Raw genomic sequence first — 21,348 nt, 5'->3', positions numbered from 1 at the left:
GTAGAAAGGTATGGGCTAATACCTTCCGTAGCCTCTATATGGTCTGTGACATCAGGGGTTTCATGTCCAAGTGATGTCAGAATGTGGACTAGTAGTCGTCTAATGGGTCCGAAAATAGATTGATCTTTGGAGGGATTGTACCTTTTGAGATATTTAGTGATGAAGAGGTTCGTGTCGTTGCCCATGCTAAGTCCTGCATCCGCATGAAGATCTGAGATGCACAGAGACCAGAACCTAGCAAATGTGAGTTCGGTAGGGTTTTCTCTTGGGCTCTCTTTGGGGATGTACTGCAAGAAGGCATCCCACAAAATCTGACCGTAGTTGATGTCGTGGCCAGTGAAGATACTCCATACCAGTTCCAAAAGCTTAAGACCCATATTATCAGTGCCTCCGATTACGCCTGATAGCCTGCCGATTACAAAGTGACAAACAAATTGCCACACCGCAGGCAGCTGATTTTTCTTGAATTCGCTGATGCCTTTGATCTTTTTCTGGTAACCCATTTGGTAGAGAGCAGAGAGAACGTCCGCAATTCTTGGAATGAAAACCTTGGTTGAAGGATGAACCAGCAGATTAATGGCATTGAGAAACTTTTCTTTGTTCAGAATGACCAAAGAATCGTTCACAAGATTCAGATGCACCTCTTGAGGATTTTCGAGGGGTCTGTAAGCAGAGAATGCACACTTGAACAAAGTTAAAAGAGGAACTACGTCTGTGAATGCATCGAAGGGACCAAACAGAGGGTGATTGGTCAAGAACTTGATCGGAGCATTGTAGGAGGAATGCTCTTCGAACACAACCCTAAATTAGCTTGAAGCAATCGTAGGCATTTGATTTCTTGTTGCAGAATCAGACCCAGTTGGGTTTGCAGAGGCAGAAGTCTTGGAGATTTTCTTCGAGATGATTGATTTCACCATTGTTGAGAGTTTGAGAAAGGGTGCAGAAACAGAGTGCAAGAAAAATGGAGAGAAAGTTCAAAGTTCAGAGAGCGTAAACTGTTCTTGGGGAAGAAGAAGGGGTTTTATAGGAATGGATTTGAACGGTAATTGATTTTACCCTAGGTGAAAGTAAATAAGGTAAAAAACGTTTGGGGGTTTTCTTTGATTTGGAAGGGGAAATCTCAGCCACAGATTATGAAAAGGTTTAAATTATTTTTTTTGAGATTTACCAAAAAAGGGTTTGCAATTAATGAAGTGTCAGACGTACAACATCACGTCTGATGATCGTGTGGTGCGGGAGGATTTAATCCATTGTGCAAAAAGGGAAGTTGTAACGGATTGGACGTGTTCGGTAATAGGAAGGGACAAGTTAAAAGGATTTGTTTATGGGAAAACGCTCTTTTTGTCATCATACCTAAAATAGGTCTGACACAAGGTTTATTCAAAAAGGGAAATGGGACAGTTTCTCAAGGAATGTTTTTATTTAATGTTTTTCTTATTTAATGAAGGATCATTAAATAGCACACCATGATTCAAGAATTAATGAAACAGTTGAGAAAACTGTCAATGTGATTGCGGAATGAAACTTCATTGTGGATTGATCATTTGTCATTGCGGATGGACGGATGGATGACTGCAGTAGAAGAACTGAGGAGAACACTTGAACAAGAAGTTAGTAACAACAAACAATAAGGACCAGTGAAGGATAAATATGATATATGGTTGCGGTACATAAACTGCGGTACACAGGATATACCAAAACCATCTGTCATAAGTAACTTCAGTTAGGAACGCAACAGAGACCAAGGATGGTCTGCGGTACCTATCAATTCAAGAAGAATTGGGGGTACGGATTCATCATTCCTAACATTTGTAAGCAGTTGTTGAGTTTTGTAGAGTTAAGTGCCTTTGTGAACACTTCAACAATCTCTTCATGAGTATGGACAAAAATTAGTTCAATGTTACCTTTCAGGATGTGGTCTTTGATGAAGTGATACTGTAGTTCAATATGCTTTGTCTTGGAGTGTTGAATTGGATTGTGAGAAATAGCTATAGCACTTTCAGAGTCACAGTAAATTGGTATCCACAGCATTTTCTATCTGTAGTCCATAAGTTGTGTTTTCATCCATAAGACTTGTGAACAACAGCTGGTTGCGGCCACATATTCAGCTTCTGCGGTAGACAGTGACACACAACTTTGTTTTCTTGATGACCAGCTAACGAGTCTTCCTCCTAGAAATTGACATCCTCCTGACGTGCTTTTTCAATCTAGTCTGCATCCGGCATGATCCGCATCTATGAATGCTTGTAGGCTGAAGTCATTGCCTGCGGGGTACCATAAGCCAAGAGTCTTGCTTCCTTTCAGGTATCTTAGAATCTGTTTGGCTGCGGTCATGTGTGACACTTTTGGGTCAGGCTGATACTTTGCGCATACACCTGTTGCAAAGACGATATCTGGTCGGCTTGCGGTGAGGTACATCAATGAGCCAATGATACCTCTATAAGTCTTGTGATCCACTGATTCTCCAGAGGGATCAACAGATATCTTATATCCGAAGGCCATGGGGACCTTAGCCGAAGAACAGTTGTCCATTCAGTATTTATTTAACAGTTCAGTGGTGTATTTCTCCTGATGAATGAATATTCCTTTTGGAACTTGTTTCACTTGAAGTCCTAGAAAGAATTTAATCTCTCTATTCATGCTCATTTGGAACTTGTTGGTCATGAGCTTAGTGAATTCATTCACTATTCCTTGATCAGTTGATCCGAAGATGATATCATCCACATATATTTGTACAAGCATAAGGTGATTACCATTTTCTTTTCTAAATAAAGTGGGATCAATCACTCCTCTTTTGTATCCGAACGAGACAAGAAATTCAGAGAGAGTCTCGTACCATGCTCTTGGGGCTTGCTTTAGACCGTAGACTGCTTTTTCAAGCTTGTAGCAGTGGTCTGGGAATTCAAGATTTTCAAATCCTGGAGGTTGTTGAAGATAGACCTCCTCTTTTAGTTCCCCATTGAGAAAAGCACTTTTCACATCCATTTGGTGTACCTTGATGTTCTTGTGAGCTGCGTAAGCTAGGAAGATTCGGATGGCTTCCATACGTGCTACCGGAGCATACGTTTCATCATAGTCAATACCTTCAACTTGACTATATCCCTTGGCAACTAACCTTGCCTTGTTCCTGACGACCGCACCAGATTCATCCAACTTATTTTTGAACACCCATCTAGTACCAACAATGGTGTGACCTTGCGGCTTCGGAACGAGTTGCCATACTTTATTTCTTTTGAATTCTTGTAGCTCTTCTTGCATTGCGGATATCCAGTCTGGTTCTAGTAATGCTTCTTTGATTGTTCGAGGCTCAACCGAGGACATAAATGCTGCGTAGTGAAAATGATCAGATAAATCCTTGGAAGATCGAGTCTGGATACCTGCGGATGAGTTGCCGATGATTTGACCTGGTGGGTGGTCCTTCGTCCATACGTGTAGATGGGGTTGCAGATAATCAGCAGCTGCGGTAGAGGGAATGTCTTCAATATCAGAAGACACTATGGTTGGAGATGGCAGTTCCCCCTGGACTTGAGAACATCCTGCTGAATTATCTTGAACTAGGAAGGTGGGATTAAATTTTTCTTGGGCAGATGGTGCAGGTTCCCCCTGGATTGCGGAAGGGAGTTCCCCTTGAATCTGAGAAGGTTCCCCCTAGATTGCGGATGGGAGAGTGATAATTCTTGAGTCTGTTCTTGTGTCAATGTTCTCTATGTTTTCATCATCCGAGTCGGAAGAAACGTTTGATGGTAATTATTTTCTGCGGATGGGAACTTGAGCTTCATCAAGTACTGGAACCTCGATGGTTGTTACTTGATCCGGAGTGGAGCTTTCCCCCTCAACCGGCGAGGTGGAAGTATTGAGAGATGCTACTTCGGATAGAGATGGACCAGATACATCAGCATGCTGCTGTAGAGCTTCATGAGACACAAGGACTTCGGATAACTTGGCTGTTTCGACAGGGTCGAAGAGATCGTCATAGTTTACTTCAACTAGGTTTAATGGACCCGAAGAGGTAGGGATATCACTTGCTAAGATTGTTGTGGTTTCTGTTGATGGAGCGGTGTTGCGGATGTGATAGTCATCAAATTTCACATCGAAGCTTTCAATGATTAGCCTTGTACGTCGAATGATAACCCTGTAGGCAACTTTGTTTGTGGAGTAGCCAAGGAAGATGCCTTCATCAGACTTCGGTGCAAACTTGTTAAGATGATCTGTGTTGTTGATCACAAAACATCTACACCCAAAGATATGAAAGAAGCGGACATTTGGCTTGCGATTGTTAAGGCCCTCATACGGTGTTTTGCTGAGTCGCTTGCATACAATACTTCGATTCTGCACAAAGCATGCGGTGGCCACTGCTTCGGCCTAGAAGTAGAGAGGAAGGTGTGCGAAGTTGAGCATGGATCTGGCTGCTTCTACTAGAGTATGGTTCCTTCTTTCTACTACCCCATTTTGTTGCGGTGTGTAGGGAGCGGAGAAGTTATGAGTGATACCCTTTGAAACCAAGAAATTGTTTAGGAGGTGATTAGTAAACTCGGTTCCATTATCACTTCGGATGCGTCGAACTAGCAGCTTGATCTGGAGTTCTATCTCCTTGATGAAATTGATGAGAATCTGCGGTGTTTCTGACTTGAGTCTGAGAAAGAAAACCCATGTAAAGCGTGTGAAGTCATCTACTATAACCAGTATGTATTTCTTGTGATGGAGACTGGCTATGGTGGATGGATGTGCAAAAGTTCCAGTGGTTCAGAAATTGAGGAGTCAATCACCATGGGGTGACATGCTTTGGATTGCTTTCCACATTCACATGCAGGACAGAGAGTATCATTGCTAAACTTGAGAATTGGGAGACCTCTGACTAGTTCTCCGGTGACCAAATTGTTGATATATCTGAAGTTAAGATGAGCTAGCTTGCGGTGCCATAGCCAGCTGACTTCGGATACTGCTTTGGATAGGAAGCATAACTGCGGTTTGCCTATGATCAAAGATATGTCCATAGGATACATAGTACCTTTGGATCGGGACTTGATCAGACACGTGTTCCTATCACTTGTCATTACATAGAAAAATTGATCATCAAATTCAACTCGATGACCTGCCTTACATAGTTGGCCAACACTGATGAGATTGTGTTTAAGGCTTTCTACATAAGCAACCTTGAGAAGTTTCCCGTAGTAAGAACACCATAACCTCGGATTATCCCATTCGCATTGTTGCCGAATGTGACATTTCCACTGTTGCAAATTGGCCTGAAATCCCGAAGGTATTCTAACCTTCCGGTCATGTGCAAGGAGCAGGCACTGTCAATTAACCATTCATCTTCTTGTTCCTCCTTGCACAAAGCCTGAGAATTACACGGTTAGTTTAGGCATCCAAACTAGTTTGGAGCCTGGGACAAAAGGTAAATTTCTGATTGATGCATGGACCGAGGTTGCAGGGACGGGTTTCGTGTCAACTTTTAAGCCTAGTCCTGGGTGTTTGTGAGATTTTGGAGTGTTGTGTTTTTTTGAAAAGTTACGAGGTTTCTGAATCCAACTAGATTTGACATGGGATGAACCATTTTGGCAACTACACTGACATTGACAGGTTGAGATTTTGTCTTTTGTACTGACACCATGTTTGGTCAGCAGTCTAAAGGATGAGTTGGGCTTGTGACCGGTCCAAGGTTGGTAATATCTGACATTGGTGCTTTTGGAATTTGAAAAAGTTTGTTTCGAAAAAGATTTAGCACGTGTAGATTCTTTGGAACTTTTTATTGGATTTGGTAAAATGCCCTTCCACTTGTTAAAATTTTGATGTGATTTTAAAAGTGTTAGAATGGGTAAGATACCCTTCCATTTCGGATCATCTGAGGAATAGATTTGAAAACCATTGCTTCGAAAAGACCTTTCTTTCTTTTGGGTTGTGTAAGAAGAGTTTAGAATGAATGATGAAATTGTACATTCCTTTTTGCATGTTTTCTTCTTGGGAGATTTTTTTGAAAAGTAGTGTGTGAAAACAAACTTTTCTGGGCTTTTTGATTTAGGAAATCTGATGTGTCTTTTGTTTTTAGAAAAGTTTTGTCGATTGGTGCCTCGGGATCGAATTTCCTCTTTGAAAGCCTTTTTAGCTAAGGTTTTTGGGGAACCGCAGTCAGTGATGTTCAACTGCGGTTTCCTGAAACCTTCGAGAATTTTTGAAAATGAGGGCTAGAGTCATCCGAACTGAGGGATTCAGGGGTTTGAGAGCATTGACCCACTTCAAAGTTTTCTATGGGTAGTTCATGATGAATTGGCTGTAGAGTCACTGAACCTTTGTTAGAGGACTGCGGTAAGGATGATTTGACTACCGCAGAGTAGGTCTGAGTTGGGACTTCAGTGGGACCTTTTTGGGACTTTTGTGGCTCATGACTACAATGAGAGACAGTGTGGTTTGAGGACAAAGATGGGAAGTCTTGCGAGACTTCGAGGCTTTCAATGGCAATTTCCTCATCAACTACGGATGAAGTTTGAGAATTTGGATAGATTGTCCCACAGATAGGAGTTTGATCACATGTGTGACCAGAAACCTCAAGCACAATTTCCTCAATGACACAGTTATTACTTAGATTATGAAGTCTACCGAAGTGTGTTCTGATGTCTTCGGGAAAGGTTTTGTCATTGACTGGGAAATGAAATTCTCGGTCCGGAGGGACATACAGTCTATCTTTGTTAAACCGGGGTGAGGAATCCTTTGTGGTAGGATATCCATTGGACCAACCCCAATTGTATGTATTGTTCACGGTTCCATTATTCACCAAGTTTTTCAATAGTTTCACTTTCGTTGAACAATTATTCTATTAAAAGATTTAAGCGTACAATCTCACTCTGAGCTAAATCTCTTTGGTTCAAAGCTATCTCTAGTTGTGTTTCACTCAACATTCTTCCATCTTTTTCTAACTCTAAGTCCTTTTCTAACATAGCCATTTTGAGTCTTTTGTTATCCATTCGTCCTCTTACATGGAACATCTCTTGGGACGCAATGTTCTTCTCATCTAAGGCTTTGTTATAGTCTGTAAGGACGGCAACACATGTGTCATTAAGATTATCTATGAAAGGTTGACAGTCATGCATGCTATAGTTAAGAGTTTGAATCATGAGTTTTACCTGTTCGACGATGCTTAGAGTTCCATCCTTTGCCATGTAGCAGTAGTTCTTTTCCAGCTTTGTAGATCCATCATCATCCGCAGTTGCCAGCATGCAGATTTTGCCCTTTCCTTTGACACTGCTGATGGTTTCTTCTTCATCTCCGGATGACCAAAATTGATGGTCTCTTTTGACATGGGCTACGTATGCCCTTGCCTTTTCCTTATCTTCCAACTCTTGAGCCATTCTAAGGTAGAATGCTCTGTCTTTTACTACATTTGCCTTGCAATCTTTTGCAAAATTATTCTCTTTGTTGCACTTATGACAAATTACAACATCACTTTTGTCCTCTAGCATACTGGAGTCAATGGTTTGGATGGACTACGGTGCTTCCTTTGGTTGGGTGGTGGTCAATTGAATTGTTGGCTAACAAGAGCAATAGCCTTCTGAAATTCTTCTTCATCATCATACTCTGAGTCAGCTTTGTATGATTGCGGAGGGGTGTCATACGAGGGAGAGTAGGATTGATTGTGTGGAGCTTGTGCTATGAGAGCAAGTGGTCCTCCGAAGTCAGCACATTCTTTGAGTACGGTGGATTCTTGTGCTTGCAGTTCTCCGTAGAGCTTGTAGAGAGACAAAGAGTGAATCTTTCTATCTCCTTGGACTATCATCTTGGCCATAGTCCAATGTCTTCCCAAACCATTAAGAAACTGAAGATTTATTTCATGGTTACTGCGGATGGTGCCAGCATTAGATAACTTAGTGACTATCAAGTTGAATCTTTTGAAGGAGTCATCCAAACTTTCGCCAGTGTGAGCTTTGAAACTGTTGAACTCATTGAGTGCGGTTGTAAGCTTCTTGTCTTGTTCTTGTTCTGAGCCCTCTTACAAGTTCTTGAGAACTTCCCAAATTTATTTTGCTGATTGACAATTTATGATAATGTCGAAGTTGTTAGGAGCAACTCCACAAGAGATTTCATAAAAAGCAACAACATCATTTTCCATTTTATCGAGATCATCTTTGGTGGGACGGCTCATGACTGGTTGACCTCCTCCTAGTCTGGCTGTAGCGCCGTCAGTTTGGACTGGTGTAAGAACTGGGACATGTAGTCCTTCTTTTACGGATCGCCATACATCTCTACCAAGTCTCCTTAAGTATCTTTCCATTCTTTGAGACCAGTGATGATATTCATTTGCCACCAATATTGGGGCTCGATTAGAACCACCAACACTGTTGGAGACATTCAGAGATAACGATTGTGCCATATTTCCTTGTTTTTGAAAAGTTTTTTTTTTAAGAAATGAGCTTCAGTGGTATAGAAGGCCCTTTGAAAATCAGAGTTTTGTTTTCAAAAAGCAACCACTATGGCTCTGATACCAATTGTTGAGAGAAAAAACTTGAGACGCACTTGAACAAACGTTAGAACAAGTATAGTTGCGGAATAGTTTATCTCGAAGGATCTAAAAGCTCAACAATAATATAAATAATTTAGAGTTAGATAGTTAGAGAGTTAGTTGCGGAAAAGTAAGGAAATGTAAATGACAGCAGTTGTTATATCAAGTATACACATAAGTTGATTCATAACGAGGAATGCATTCAAACCAAGTTAGTAAGTGAGATCAAACTTAGTGATTAAGTCACAAGTGACTTGCTCCGAAGAGAGATAGTATTCAGTTATGTTCTAATGAACTTTGAGAATAAGGAGAGATTTAAGATGCGTAATCAGATAGAGAAGAGAGATGTAATTGATAGATTCAGAAGTTGTATTGAATAAGTAAGATTGAGCTCTATTTATAGAGTCTCAAGAGTTACGCTGGATCACATCTCTAAGAGTAGCCATGCAAGGCATACTGGACAATAGAGAGTATTACAATAAAAGTAGATAAGGTAAAGTAATCTAGTAAGTAAGAGTGACTGCGGTTGATGATGACTTAGGGTGAAATTGCTGAGGAAGGTCTGACTGCGGATGCTTGATGGTTGCGGTGGCTGAAGTTCAAGAGGGTCACTTTTATGATTCAACATTATGTCACAAGGTTTCCGTACATATAAAGAACGCTGAAATCCGACTTATAACGAAGAAGTTATGACCAATCAAAGATTCGTGACAGAACTGGCACAATGATGTGCGACGTAAAAAGTGAGTTTACAATCGAATGCTTTATAGCCTTAACAATCAAAAGGAAAGTCGAAGAATACGTTAAACTGAGAGTTTTCATAAAAAGAACGTCCAAATCTGACTTCGTATGAGGAAGTTATGATTTTTCTAAGAATCAGCTGAGTAGTACACAGCCCGAAACTCGAAATAAAATTGAGTGATTTTTAGCCGAAACAACCTAAACAAAAATCGAAGATATTTTCATTTGTAGTTCAACGGTAAAAAGACAGTGGAAAACGGATGTCAGATGAAGAAGTTATGAATTTTTAACGGACTTTTCATGTCCCGGCCTATTAAAAATATAACTTTAAAAATAAAGTCAAAATTTTCCGATGGAGTCTAAACGAAAGTTGTAGAGCTTGATTTCACCTACGTGTGGATATAAAGACCGTCGAAAACGGAGCTCGTATGCGAAAGTTATGAATTTTAGAAGTTCAAGGCACAAATTACGAGACTGGTCCGAAGGAGTACGCCCATCGTACTCGGAGACAAGGTCAGCATACGGCCACGTCGCCCCTCCGTCGCATGCATACACGTATCAGATATGTACGAAGCTCGTATTACGAACACATGCCACGTCTCTTACTACGCGCAGCGTACGAATGTACGCCTAGCGTACCGAGGTACGCCCATCATAGTGCGAGGGTTTAGCCAAGTATAAAAGGAGTGCGAGGTCTTCGGGTTTAGTTTACATTCTTGGGTTCTCCTTTCATTCTAAACACCTTTCTAGCCACTCTAAACCACCCTGAAGGCCCGGTAACACCCCTATCACCTGAAGCAAGCCCCGACACCCCGAAGTCATCGAGAAAATATTTTTTTCCAGACGAAACTCTGTCTGCGTAAGGCCCGGTTTTTCATTATAAACTCGTGGTTACGTCAAGAAAGCTCATTCCTAGAAATGAAACGCTGCCCGAATCACCACTTATCAAGTGAGTTCATACCCCTATAATCTACCTTTTAAATGATTTTAAATTCTTTTTTTAGGGGGGGGGGATACAAGTTGAACACAATTTAATTGTGTAAATCATTGCATGTGATATCAATCACATAAAAGATTTCCTTATGCTTTTAAGGATTACCAAATACCTCCATAATGACTTAAAGTCATGTGAATTCTTTTCAAAATCACATAAACTCTGTTAAGATACCGTTAAACTCTTTAAAATGTATTTATAACTCTTTTAACTTATAATTGTCAAAATCATGTTCATATATGTATAAGTATATAAATAAGACTTAAAAGGCTTAGGACTAATGAGTTTCCTTATTTCTTTTTCCTTGTCTGGATGTGGGCTTAAGGTGGGGTTATTTATCCGAAAGTCGTTTCCTTCTTAATTATATACATTATACATATGGGAATATAAAAGGTTACTTCAGTAGGTATCATTACCTTTGTATCATGCTGAGCAAAGAGGTACTTTCAGGATAGATCATGCTAATCAGATAGAACGTATAAATTATAATAGGTATAATTTATGGAACAAACGAGAAATCTATTTTCTAGATAAGTATACGAGGTCTAAAACTACTTTGTCAAGAAAAGGATATAATTCGATCTTTACTCAAACTAAAATGTGATGGTACGTATTCAGGACACAACAATACTTGTTATGTTACATTCTTGTAACCAGAGTCTCCTGGAGGGAGAGCAAGCATTGTGTGTATAGATCTATACGGGACCGACAATCCCACATCCCGATTGCTAGCTATAGTCCGGCAGACCAGCCATAGGGTGACAAATGTCACATATTCAGTTTCGACACCAGTAGGTCGTCGTGTTCATTCTAGTCCATCATGGTTACAACTTTATCACATTTTAAACCCTAATTAACCAGGTTAATATTAGGGTAGTTATTCTTCAGTAGTTTATTTTTAAGAAATACTACTGTATTAATCACTTTCCACAAACAAAACGGAACAGTTTTATGGGAATTAAAACTACTTTACATAACGGTCTTATGGGGATTTAAAACTACTTTACGAAACGGTTTTATGGGGAATTAAAACTTCTTTACGAAACGGTTTTATGGGGATTTAAAACCACTTTTCACCATTAAAATGGAAAACATTCTTTTCATAATTTTATGGATAGTTAAAATTATGTTAAACCTTATTATAAGTACAATATTACTTAAATGGAACGGTTTTATGGAATTAAAACTACTTATCTGTTGTAAAACAGAAAATATAGGATTTTCTGGAACGTCATCAGTCATTTGCTTAAAACTAGTATAACATGAAGGACCTTAAATGGTTAATTCTATAATTCCTTAGTTTATACACCAGAGTTATACATAATTAACATCCGACTAACAGTGGAATGTGTGACTTCCGCCTTACTTCCTGTTCCTTGTTTGGTTGTGGGCTTAGGGCAGATTCACACAGTTAACTGTCAGTTCGATATTAGGTTATATATAACTAGTATAAACTAAGTAATTGCAGAAGGAACTATTGTGGTCATCATATTATCACATCAGAAAATATAGGATTTTTTGTAGGAAATGGTGAACTTTTCCAAAAACTTAGATTATAATTTATATAACTAAAATACTTATGAACTCACCAGCTTAAATGCTGATCTACTCTTTCAAAATAACTTGTATTCTCAGGAATCCAGTAGACAGGTACACTCCCGGAGCTTTTGAGAAGACAACCTAGTATCGTGTTGCGTCTTTTGTCTTTTACCATATCAACTTTGATGTTTGAATATGTAATGTTTAAACACTTATGTAAACCTTATACTTATTAATGTAATGGTTGTTTGTACTTTGATTACTATAATGCATGTGTTATGATACTTACATGACGTCCTCCGCCCCGAACGTTTCCGCCGTTCTGGTTTGGGGTGTGACAACAATGCATAAGCATAAACAGAAATAGTACAAGCCTTACAAACATCTATTATTCTAATGGCCTATAATCCATAGATCTCTCATCAGATCATCACACATGCGCTCTTTAACTACTACCTGTAATCAGTGTTGTAAAAATCGGCCTACTCGGCCGAGTACTCGGAATCGGCCCTCCACCGAGGCGAGTTTTGTGAACTCGGTAAAAAACTCGGATTAAGTCAAACTCGGTCAAAAATCGGTCAACCTCGGTCAAAACTCGGTCAATACCTCTCTAACTCGGGCCTACTCGGTCTTACTCGGGCCTACTCGGTCAAACTCGGCCAACTCGGTCAAACTTGGTCAAAGGGTCAAAATTGTCATAAAAAGAGAAAAAAATCAAGAATTCCAAGATTAATATGTATAATACACTTAGTAATTTATTATTTAACACACACATGTGATTATAACTATATATATATATATATATATATATATATATATATATATATATATATATATATATATATATATATATATCATAAATTTTCAGTAATTATTCACGAATTGAGACAATTGTGTGTATTTCAGGTTTTATGTATTCACATGTATCTGATTTTGTTATATATTTCAATCAAATTATGATTTTAACTTATGATTTTGAAATATAAAATTTTCTTAAAAATATTTCTACACGAATTACCGAATCCGAGTACTCCCCGAGTACACCCTAGTACTCTCGCGTACTCCCTACTCGGTAGTCGACCGAACAGGTACCGAGTAGCGAGTTCCGTAACGTTGCCTGTAATACAAGAAACTGAGTGGGTCAGGCTTGTGAGCCTGGTGAACACATATGTTTTTCAACCCAAAATAATTAAATTTTTTAATTTCATCAAATCATTCGACCCGATTACCCGTTCCCGTTATCCTCACTTTTTGTCCCTAAAGTATCTAATTTAAGGGACCTAGCCTAAGGATTATCATCGGGAAGACAATACTGCTTAGGGGATTCCTCCGCAATATATGACAGCAAGGCAACCATGAGGGGGATGGAGTACACCTGGTGAACACTTCGTTCACAAACACCTACAGGTTGCGAGCCTGCCAGCGTTCCACTGGACTGTCTAGAATAGTCTGTGGTCGTCATCTATACTCCGCTAGATGACTGGATCAGCTTTAAAGTCGAGGCCTCTCATCATTTATTTAATCTTTCATCATCTATTTCATCTTTCAACATCTATTTCACCTTTCATCTACCCATCTTTACCCAACATATTTATAGGTATAAAATACATATATCGTTTAAATTAAGTAAAACATGTATAAATTGTTCATCTAGCATAGATATCAAGAACACATATAATATGCACAAATAGCATGTAATTTATATTAACTACTTCATATCTATGTGTAAGATGAAAGTAACTATGCACTCACTTGTTAAAGTGATGACTCGAAATTCGGGCAGCGCTTCGCTTCTAACAATTGTCTTTTCCTTTGACGAAACCTAGTATTATTATCACTAAGTGGTGGGATGTCAAGTCCACCAAGCAAATTACACCCTTTGTTTGCAAATAAAACGTAATATAATAGTAAAAAAGGGGTATCGATCCTCGGGGAAATGGTTGTATTCAATCACCAATGCAATCTAAAAGAACTAGTCTAAATAAACTGACTAACTACAATTAAACTAAAAGGGGGGTCTTATGATTGCTTGAAAACTAAAAGACTTGAATAACTAAAAACTTTCAATTAAGCAAGAAAGTGAGATGCTCAAATATTGGAGAGAATTGGTAAACCAAGGCAATTCAACACAATGAACATTTGTGTGTTTATCATTAGGATTTAACATGAAGCTTATCATTCACCCCAAATTGGTTATAGCAATCATGAAGCATGATATGCCAAGATTTCTCATAGGTATTATGGAGGTTAGGGAAGCCCACAACTCACCTTCTTAATCAAAATCAAAGATCCAATTGAAGCAATTGAATCCAAGAAGTTGATTAGCCTTAAGAATGAAGAAATCCCCAATTCCTAGAGGATGTCAATGCTTACACATCCATAAAGGAGTTATGATTCATAAGCTAGAGATGATTTCTACCATCATAAAGCCCTTGTTCTAAGTAAATTCAATGATTCAATGCTAAACCAAAGAAATAAACCAACAATTGCTTATTAAAGTACCAAGCTCATGATCAAAGCACTAAACAAGCATAGGAAATATGAACTAGAATGATAGACTTAAGATAAATGATAAATAAGCATAAATCCTTCAAAAACCCACAAACATTCAGAGGTTTTAGCCAAGGTCTACCAAAATAGAGAGTTTAGCCACTCATGGCAATAGAACAACAATCACAAAAGTCTAATTGCAAAAAGAAACTACCAATAACTTGGAAAGATGAAAAGAAATGAGTCTTGAGCTTCAAAATCTCCTTCTTCTGGTCTCCAATGGTGTAAAATCGAAGTGATGGCTGCTAGATCTGATCCCCCAAGGTTATGGTGTGCCAAATGAGCAAAATGCCCAAACTGAGCAGTTGCGCGGGTACCCGCACAACGAAAATTCCACCCGCGCAAGTGTTGCTGTAATGCTATTGGCTCCTCATTCCTCCACTCCACCCTTCCACTACCAAAGATTCCTTTGGTCCCCTCCATATCCATGTGAGTTAAACCAACCAATCATCATTTAGCTACAAAAATGGATACTCCAAGCCCAAAATAAAAGTTTATGACCCATCTTCACAAGCCCGAAATATCCAAGTCTTTAACTCTTAAGGCCCAAATCTCATTTTATGGATCCGCCAAGCCCAACAATGCCTCAAGAGCCCACTAAGCCCGTCTCCAGTCAAACCGCAACCGCAACCGCAACCAGCTCCAAAACCCTGCAAAATTCCTCATGCAAAATAAAAGTCCCCGATACGATCCATGATAAAGAAAATATAGAATATACAATGCAATACTAATAAAAAGAGCTAAAAATCTAAAATAAACTAATAAAAAATAAGGAAATAAAATAAGCTATCAAATCACCCCAAGGTTAAACCTAACTTGTCCTCAAGTTAGAACAGGACTAAAATGAGCTCGGGATGAGCTAAACTAAAAAGGAAAAAGAAAGGTACCATAGTACTTGGTCAACATCAGTCAACATGGTCAGAATCAGTCCTTCATGGACCCTACGCATCTTCAAAATGTTCCCCGCTTTAGAACCATAAACTACATTCTCAACCACTTGATGGGCGAATAGATCATGGCTGGATGTAATCGCAGTGTGCAAGACAAAGGAAACAGGGGATGCGCCCAGTAGGGGAACTTTAAATCACCAATGTAGACCATAGTGCACGAAGGAAAGGCGCCTTTTCACACACTATGATTCCTACATTTGTCAGGCTAAAGTGTATAGTACGAGATAGGGTTTTGCAGCATGGCCTCCGGGCAAACATACGGTTTCAGAGGCTTCTCTCTTGTACTGTCCTTTACAGTTTACCGTCTCATCGTCAAGGCCTTTTCTCACCAAAAATCAAAAATAAAATAAAATAATAAAATTCTACTTAACCTAAATCTAAACCTAATAGCTTAAATCTTCAATCTTGAACTTCTGTTATTTGGTCTTCAGCCTCTTTGTTGCTTGATATTCAGTCTTCTTAAATCTTCAAATATTTTTATTTTTTTTATTTTTGTTTATTATTATTTTTTTAAAACTAAAGCCTTGAACTTGGATTCTTGTTCTTCTTTTTGTGTTGCTCTTTTTCTTCATTTTTCTTCTTTGTTTTTGTTGCTTTTCTTTAATCTTCTTCATTGTTTCTTTTTGTCTTCACTTTTCCAATTTCTTCATTTTTCTGTGTTTTCTTCTTTGAAGGTATAAGGAATTTCACCATGTAACATAGGATGGAGGTTAACATGAACATCTAATAATCATTGACAATGTGCCAAGATCAACTAAAAAGGGTGGGATAAGACTCAAAAATGGGTGTTACCGAAAAACTTGGTCCCAAAAGATGTGAATTGGGGGACCCACCTCAAAGTTCATCAAGCACCTCAATGCAAGGTGTGATAAACAAAATCTATCTAATTATCTACTCTAGACCCCTAGAAAAAAGATAACCTATCTTAAAAAGGTGGTGAGAATCTAACTAAGTAAGGCTCGGACGAGACTTGGGAGTACTAAGGGGTACTCCCCCCAAAACCAAGATGCGAGTCTTCAATATCTTCAATGTCTTCAAAATACCTTATCGGGCTAATCTTTGCTCGCACACATTGGCATGACCAACCACATCCCTCCGCACCTAGACCCAATCAAGCTACATGCATCTGACCCCCACACAAGCGGTCTCAAAGTGGTTTGTGAGGCTCAAAACATGTCCCGTTTATCCAATACAAGGAATTCCATATCAAAACCCGGGACCACTCTATGATTCAATACTTATGACTCGATGCTATGGTACCTGTAAGGATGAGAAGACAAGAGAGAAAATGCATGAACTTAAACTAAGATGCATCTAAAAAGCATGAAAATTAGAAAAGAAAGAAACAAAATATGCAATATTTTTGAAATATTTTTATGCAATTTTTATGAATGACCTAAATGAGTTACTCTAAATGCAACTATATACAACCTAAATGCAATAAAAATAAAATATAAGAATACCTCACCCCAAGCTTAAAATGAAGCATTGTCCTCAATGCTTAGGATGAGAGTAAGGAAGGATCATACCAGGATCAAGGTGGAGGAGGCCCACAAGGGGGGTAACCGCCTTCGGTCCGAAAATGATACCAAAGATCCACCATGTAGTTGTTGGCACGAGCTTGCTGCTCCTCGATGCGGCGAATGGCTGTTGTATTCTGGTTGCCCTGGAGGCGCAATGAAGCAAGCTGACTATAGATATCAAGAGGGAATTCGTGCTCGGGATCGGGCTCATTGTGTTGCTTATAGGAGTGGTACTCGTGTTGTGGCTGAAAGTGTGATCCCGAGGGCTCATCATAATAAGGTGGTGGCAATTGTCGGATCGGGAGGTCATAATGGTCTTCGGCCTCAAATGGACTACCAGCATTGGAATTGTCGACTTGCATTTCATCATCATCTCCCGCATCATCATCGTGTAACTCTTCAGGCAAGAACAAGTTTTGGGGTCGCTGGTGGAAAAGGCGGAGATGCTAGGATTTGGCAAGATGTAAACTGGTTCCTTGACATGATTGAGCCAAGAAAAATGGTTATGACGGGCAGGATGAGGTATCAGTATTTCCATCCGGGTGAGAGCTATGCAGTCAAGGAGGTAGAGAGGTGGGTCATCCACTAGCACATACTCAGACTCGGGAAATTGAAGGCCCACACCCAAACCAATTAGGGTAATGAAACCTCCAATGCAAATATCGCCAGTGGTCTTTGTGCGGATGCTATCACATTTATCCAAGAAAAAGGTGGCGAAACCGGGACAAGACCAACGCCGATTGCTCATGCAATAGAGGAAATAGAGCTCGACTATATTGATTTGTCCTAGCTCGTGACGAGCAAACATGGAAGTTGAAAGGATTCGGTGGGCGATTCTCCAACAAGGATGGATGATGTAAGGATCTTTTTGTCGACTTAAATTGAAGTTTGAAAGACTTGTGATTTGAGTCCAAAACTCTACTTTGGGCAAGCTCTTGAATTGAGTCCACTGATAGCTATAGATGTCGGTGTTGTGGTTATCGTATGTGCCCATGATGGTGTTGAGAGTGTCGTATGTGAGTCGGTGTTGCCGACCCTGGAGTCTAAATGTGAGCACCTCCTCCTTGTCATCCCGCACATAAGTAGAGAGGAACTCAAGTGTGGGTTGCTTGTATGTGCGTGCGGAAAAAGCTAGGAACTCGTGCCAACCAATGTTGAAGAACAGTTGTTGCAAGCAATTGTCAAGACTAAGGTGCATCATTGACTCTCAGTGGTAAAATTTGGTGGCTCGAATTGCACGTTTCTGGAGATTTGACTTGAACTGTTTGATTTGTGTACTCGTGAGGGTAAGGTTTCCATCACGATCAACATGGTCAATTGACACTTTTTTGGGTGTCCCCGAGGATTAAGCTTCACGGGAAGAACCATGAGATGTGTGAATGGTTTTGTCCCTTGCCATTGTACCTGTTAATAGAACCTAACAAACACAAAAACTTGGCCAAAATTATCCCTCACACTCACCTCACACCAATCCAATCAATTCAAAGCAAACTAAGTCTAATTCTAATCAACCTAATGCATAGCACTAGCCTATGAAATTAGAAATTGAATGCAATAGAATTAAAAGAAATGTACCAATTTCGAGTGTGGAAACCTGAAAAGAAATCCGCTAAAACCGCACCCCAAGCTTGAATTTGACCCGCAAGATTGAATCTTTTGCAACTCCGGTGAGAACAAAAATTTTGAAATTTTTGGTCAAAATTAGTGGCGGCGGCGACAGACAGTGGCCGGCGGCGGAGCTAAGGTTTCCGGCGAGGTAGTTTGGCCAAATGTGCTATAGATCGGTGTGCACAAGAGGATTTGCTGAAGAATGCCTCAAGCAAAAATGGAAATTGATGGGAGGTGGTGGCGGTATAAAGCTTGTACGACTTTTCCGACGAGCGAGGGGTGGTGGCGATTAAAGGTTGTGGTGGTGCTGGGTATGGTCGGAATTAGTTGGGGGATGAGAGTGGTGAGGTGTAATTATAGCAGGAGCGAAGGAGGAGGGTTGTGGTGGTGTTGGGTATGGTCGGAATTAGTTGGGAATGAGAGTGGTGAGGTGTAATCATGGCAGGAGCGGAGGAGGAGGGTTGTGGTGGTTGATTTGCGATTTCCGATGAGTGAAGGGATGGGGCTGTTGGCAGTTGGTCGCTGGCTGGAGATATAAGGGTGGGGAACGGCGACGCGATGGCGGGTTGGTAGCACCGATCGGTGGCGCTGGTTGGATGCAGTGGCAGCGGAGCTAGTCGGCAGAGGCGGAAGTCGGCAGCGACAGTGAGTGCTGTGGCGGTTGGTCGTTGGGATCGTGGGGAGGCACAAGGGGGAAGGAGGTAGGGTGGAGTCCGATGGATTAAGGGGGTATAAGGGCGGGTCTTAAATGATTCGGGTATGGTTCGGGCTATGGGTGAAGTTGGAGCAGGTTATCGGGTTGGTCAAATGAGGATATGGATCAGGTTTATAAGGTTGGTGGGTCACGCAAAGGAGAGTAGCAGTTTTTTGTTCTTGGTCACGCGAAAAGTTGCGAGGGTAGGTGCTGGCCGCCCAAGTGGTTGCGAGGGTGGGTTTCAAGTCGCGCAAAACCTGCACAGGTGGGGTATCAGCCGCGCGCATACATCAGTGTGCATCCCGTGTGGGGGTAATTTGGACTTGGATTTGTGCAGCTGGGGGTCGGCCGCGCAACCGCTGCGCGGATACCCGCGCAAATTGCGAATTTTTGGCATTTTTCAAACTTCACCAAGATCATTGCTAGACTTCAATATGCTTAATTTTAGACCAACTTCAAGCTTAGAAACACCCAAAACTTCAAGTGGAGATTATTTCTTTTACAATTCATTTATTTAACATCTTTGCCAAGACATAGCCCCGCTTCCGTCAATCTTCGTAATTTGGGGTTTCCAATGTTACGTTTTCGAATTCTTCCGTGTCAAAACCTTCATAAAATGGTTTCAAGTGATGCCCATTCATTTTGAATATTTGATTTGTTTCCAAACTCTTAATTTCAACCGCACCGTGATTAAACACTTTTATAACAATAAAAGGTCTGTGCCATCGAGATCACAACTTTCCCGACAATAGCTTTAAACGTGAATGATAAAGAAGAACTTTTTGGCCCGGAATAAAATGCTTACGAGTGATGTGCTTGTCATGAAACACTTTTGTCTTATCTTTGTAGATGTTTGCATTTTCATAAGACCCGTTCCTCAACTCCTCTATTTCTTGAAGTTGCATCTTTCGGTGCTTTCCGGTTTCTTCAAGATTGAAATTACACTTTTTAACCGCCCAATATGCCTTGTGTTCCAATTCCACTGGTAAATGACAAGACTTTCCATAGACGAGGCGGAATGGAGACATACCAATTGGAGTTTTGTAGGCGGTCTGATACGCCCACAATGCATCTTCTAACTTCAAGCTCCAATCTTTTCGGGTAGTGTTGACTTTCCTTTCAAGAATTTGCTTGACTTCTCTATTCGACACTTCGGCTTGGCCATTTGTTTGTGGATGGTAAGCAGTTGATATCCGGTGTGTGACACCATATCTCTTCATCATGGCTTCCATCATTTTGTTGCAAAAATGAGTGCCCCTATCACTCACCAAGGCTCATGGTACACCATACCTTGCAAAAATGTTTGACTTCAAGAAGTCAATTACAGTTTTGGAATCATCATGCCTTGTAGCCTTTGCTTCCACCCACTTTGAGACGTAATCAACCGCCAAGAGTATATAAGTATAACCGAAAGAAACGGGGAATGGGCCCATGAAGTCGATTCCCCATACATCAAAGATCTCACAAATGAGGATAGGGCTTTGAATCATTTCATGCCTCATGCATACGGTTTCCATTCTTTGACATCTATCACAACTCTTGCAAAATAGATAGGTATCTCTTGACATTGTTGGCCAATAGAGTCCACATTCGAGCACTTTTCGCATGGTTTTCTTTTGACCAAAATGTCCTCCGCATGCATACTCATGGAAAAACTTCAAAATTGACTCAAACTCGTTTTGATGAACACACCTTCGTATTAGTTGATCCGGACAATGTTTCCAAAGATAAGGGTCATCCCACACGTAGTATTTGGAATCACTCTTCAACTTGGCTTTTTGGTACTTGGTAAACGCGTGAGGAATTTCTTTAGTAACCAAGTAATTCACAATATCTGCATACCATGGAATGGTGTTTGAAATATAGAAGAGGTGTTCATCCGGGAATTCATCAAGGATAGAAGATGAGGAGTCACCAATATTCAACCGACTTAAGTGGTCCGCAACTAGGTTTTCGGCACCACTTTTGTCCTTTATTTCAAGATCGAATTCTTGTAAAAGAAGAATCCACCGAATCAACCGTGGCTTGGCATCTTTCTTGGTCATGAGATACTTCAATGCGGCATGGTCGGAGTATACAATCACTTTTGTCCCGAGAAGGTATTGTCGGAATTTCTCCAAAGTAAATACAATGGCTAGAAGTTCCTTCTCAGTGGTGGAGTAATTGGCTTGAGCATTATCCAAGGTTTTGGAGGCATATTAGATGACATGTGATGCTTTGCCCTCCTTTTGACCTAAGACCGCTCCAATTGCAAA

Source organism: Lactuca virosa, chromosome 8, assembly GCF_052849685.1.
Source record: "Lactuca virosa cultivar CGN04683 chromosome 8, Lactuca_virosa_CGN04683_v6, whole genome shotgun sequence".
Taxonomy (NCBI): domain Eukaryota; kingdom Viridiplantae; phylum Streptophyta; class Magnoliopsida; order Asterales; family Asteraceae; genus Lactuca; species Lactuca virosa.
The sequence above is the reverse complement of the archived record's forward strand: the minus strand, read 5'-3'. Positions refer to the sequence as shown.